We start from the raw sequence: 4378 nt of genomic DNA, 5'->3' as shown, positions 1-4378 counted from the left end.
AGGAATGGAACAGCCTGGAACTAGAGCCAGAGTGAGGACCTCCCGGCTATACGCCCTGCCCGGCTGTTCGCCCCAGGGCTCAGGGTCTCAGAGTCATGAATTCCTGGGGATGCCCAAGACTTCTCCTCACCCCACCCCACCCACAGGCCTAGTTGCCCTCCCTGACAACCTATTTCTCTCCCACTCGGGGCAGGAGGAGCTCAGTTCTCTTAACATATATTTATTGTGCACCTGCTCTGCACAACATCCTGTGCAGGCCGGGGCATCCCCAGGAGGCTGCCTGCTCAAGGCCCTGTCACCCCTGGACCTGACTGCCTGTTGACTGAGCTGGCGATTGTCAGGTGCCTGGGGCAAGCCCCACCCTCAGACCCTGGGTTGGGGGGCGGCAACCGGGAAGTCAAGTCCAAGAGCTGAGCGGCGGAGCTGTAATGGGAAGCGCTGGAGACCAGATGCACCCAGCTGGCTGCAGCGTCTTGAGATCTGGGCGGAAGTCCATGGGCTTTGGTTTTGCTGTCTGCCTGTGGAATGAGCACAGTATCCTTACCTACCCCATCCCCAGGCCCCTCAGCCCTTCTAGCTTTGGCCCTGGAGTCAGGCAAGAGACAATCAGGGCAGAAGGGATGGGGTGCAGGGTTCCTTTCCTGGAAGAGGCATCCTCTTGGGAGATTGGACTGACATATATACACTAATATGTATCAAATGTATAATTAATAAGAAAAAAAAAAAAGAGGCATCCTCTCCACCACAGAGTGCTTACTCCCCACCAGGCACTCACCACCAACTCATTCTCCCAAAACACTGCGAGGTGAGGATTAGTATTTCCATCATACAGATGAAGACACCCAATTGAATATCTTGCTCAAAGGCACCCAGCACCAATTAAGAAGCCAAACTGGATTCAAGCTCAGGTCTGCTGGCTATAAAGTCTGAGTTAGGAACCACAGCTCACTACCTGGATAGGGGGAACCATACCTGAACAGCCAAACCCCAAAACAGCCCCACACTCAGGCTCCCAGCCAGGAGGTCCCTGGGGTTTTCACTGCTCCTTTCTGCTACCACCTCACTCTTTCATCTTCTCATGAAGCATCCCTGATCTGGACTCCCTCTTTGCTCTGATTAACTCAGTACCTGACACTAATAATGCCACCATTATTAGACTCCTTTTTAAAAAATAAATTTATTTATTTTATTTATTTTTGGCTATGTTGGGTCTTGTTGCTGCACGCGGGTTTTCTACAGTTGTGGCGAGAGGGGGCTACTCTTCGTTGCAGTGCGCAGGCTTCTCATTGCAGTGGCTTCTCTTGCTGTGGAGCACGGGCTGTAGGTGTGCGGGCTTCAGTAGTTGTGGCACACGGGCTCAGTAGTTGTGGCTCACGTGCTCTAGAGCGCTTACTTGCTCCGTGGCATGTGGGATCTTCCCAGACCAAGGCTCGAACCCGTGTCCCCTGCATTGGCAGGTGGATTCTTAACCACTGCGCCACCAGGGAAGCCCTGACTCTTGTTTTCTTGTGGGTTAAGAAATTGCTGCTCAGAGCTTCTCCTTTAAAATGTTTTACTGTAGAAGGATTTTTTGATATTGATTTAGGCAGAAATCAAAGGATGAAACCAGAAGGTGAATGGCTGATGGGGAACTTGACAGTGGTGGGATCAGGCTGCCACCCTCTGAACCCACTGAATGGTCAGCATCACTAAGCTTGGTGCATCTAGACATTATGTGTCTCTGGATGAAGCACAGTAGGAAGCACACAGGACTGTCCACAAAGGACTCCCTACCCCCCAAATTGATCCTAAATAAAATTACACGATTAGAGCTAACTTCCTGTATATTCTAAGAAATACAGGGGATGGAGGAAAAGTTAAATGACACCACAAGGAAGCAAACACAAACCCAGAACTGTGACTTCCTATGGAACCACATTTACTCAACAGTGACAGTGACAGGAACAGAATGTGAACAGAACAGAAAGGGGAACGGGTCATGTTTAAGATAACATTTAACCCAGTGCAATGTGTTTGGATCCTGACTGGAACAAACCAAAAAATTAAGATATTTGGAAACAATGTGAGTACTTGGTAATTCCATGGAATTGTTCATTTTGTTAGGCATGGGATAGTCATTATGTAAGTAAATGTTCATAGACTTTAGAGCTGAATACTGAAGAATGCAGGAGTGAAATGCCATAATGGCTGGAATTTGTTTTAAAATACTTCATAAAAGAAAAAAACCCCAAAACATCTGTGACACCAGAGTGCCAAAAGGTTGATGATTTTATTGGGTGAAGGTTATGTGGAGGTTCATACACTACTTTGGTGCATGTTAGAAATTTTCATTTAAAAATGCTTTAAAGGGGTATGGAGCCTGCTTCCAGGCATTAGGCTTGGGCATCTGAGCTGGCCTGACTGCTGGGAACTCATCTCTGTCCAGTCCACCGCCTCCATCTCAGCTCCTCTGACATCCGCGTAGCTGGTGGGAATCCTTGTTTGGAACTGAAATATAGCGCATTGTCCCCAAGACAGGGCAGGCTCTCTGGGTCAGCCTAGGCAGACATAGGCAGCCCTTCTTCCAACTCCACTCACTCTGTAATCAGTCAAGCCTTCCTGCCCTCCATCCTTGTCTCTCCTGCCATGGAAACCGGACCAAAGATGCCCAGTCTTTGGGCTGAGGGACATCAAGAGGAGAGCTCAGAGTTGTAGGCAGAGGAAGGCCTCTGGCCCTGTTACGGAGGGTTGCGGGGGTGGAGATGAGGGCCGAGCTAGTGCCCCCAGCCAGACGAGATGGGAAGCCCAGAAGGCAAGACGAGCTCTCTGGATACCCTCCTTGGTGTGGGACAGGGCAGTGGAGGCACCTAGACCATCACCGGAGCTGAACAAGTTGTACTCTGTCTCGGGAGGGTCTCTCCCCCAACCTCTGCTGACTCTTCTAAATTCACTCAGCAACATGTCCTCATTTCCTTCCTGCAATTCCATCCAATTACAATGTCAACCACCGTCATATTAAACCACCCCTTCTGCCGTCACTGCTGCTAATTCTGCACCGTGGGGAACAACACTGCTGGGGTGGCCCTCCTCGCTGTACGCCCCATCCTTGTCTCTCCCATGCAGAGATGCATTAGGGCAACCTCAGGCCAGGCTACGAGCCAGGACACCTGGGCTTGACTCACGCTGGACCTTCGGCTATACCGAGAGCAGAAGAGACGAGAGCAGAAGAGACTGTGTCTACCTGCTCAGTCCAATCTGGCTCAGCTGGTACTGCAGGGGACCAGCCTGGGTGTGAGAGGAACCTCCATTGATACTGGGAGAGGCCCGGGAACTGGGAAGGCCCCACCTCGCCTTGGGCCCCTGTGTTCCATCAAGTCTTCCTGGGCTCAATGCCTGTGGGTGCCTGGGCCCAAGTCCCTGCCCACACAGACCTCTGAACAGCCCCCTGGGCAATCACTGTGTTCCTGGAAAGCTGTAAGTCAAATCCCACCTTCCCGCAGGCTAGCACGGTCATTTCAGAGCTGCTTTCCTGCTGCAGAGGGGCACCTGTGAGCATTTCCTCGGGGTCTCTATTCCCTCTTTGTCCTCAATGGAACATATATATGTGTGGAGAGGCCTCCAGATTTTGGCAGAGATGACAGGTAGGGAAGGTATCTCAGGGAGCAGCCGACCTTGCCCACCTGGAAGGAGGTAGGGAGACCGCTCCACTCGGGGAGGCACCAGTGTGATTGGGGCGAAGGCGTAGTCACATCACACCCCGGTAGCCAGGCCCTCTGGGCGTGCCTCCTTTTTCAGGCTGAGCAGGACAGTGGAGAGAGAGTAGCTTGCCTGGGGTTGCTGAGATAAGCTCTCTGCCCACACTCAGCCCCCTGTTCCAGATCAGATAGGGCACGTTTCTGCAGTGAGTTGCCCGCTGATGGGCACCGTGCTGACGCAGCCAGGAAAATATTAACCCAGGGGAATGGGCGCATGCTCGTGTGTGCACAACTCTGTGTGTTTGTGTGTGTGTGTGTGTGTGTGTGTGTGAGAGAGAGAGAGTCCACAGAGAGGTTTTCACATTCAAGACCAGACATAGACACGTACATATACACACACACCTACTCATTCACACATATGCTTACATACAGATATATACAAAGATACAAATGCTTCTCACACATGCAAATTTCTTCAGTGTCATCTCCCAACTTCTTCTGTCAATGAGACCCCCTCCTCTAGGAAGCCTTCCCTGATAGCTCCAGCTCATACTAAAAAGTGACAGGCCTGAGCTCTGTGCCTGGTTTCTGATGCCAAATTAGGTAGCCTGATGAGGACTTTAGAGAAGAGCAGGCGGGGTTTGAATTCTGGTTCCATGACTTATAGGATGTTTGTCCTTGGGCAAGTGGTGGTGTCTCCTGCC

This window comes from Lipotes vexillifer, unplaced genomic scaffold, assembly GCF_000442215.2.
Source record: "Lipotes vexillifer unplaced genomic scaffold, Lipotes_vexillifer_v1.1 scaffold110, whole genome shotgun sequence".
Classification (NCBI taxonomy): domain Eukaryota; kingdom Metazoa; phylum Chordata; class Mammalia; order Artiodactyla; family Lipotidae; genus Lipotes; species Lipotes vexillifer.
Note: the sequence above shows the minus strand (reverse complement) of the source record.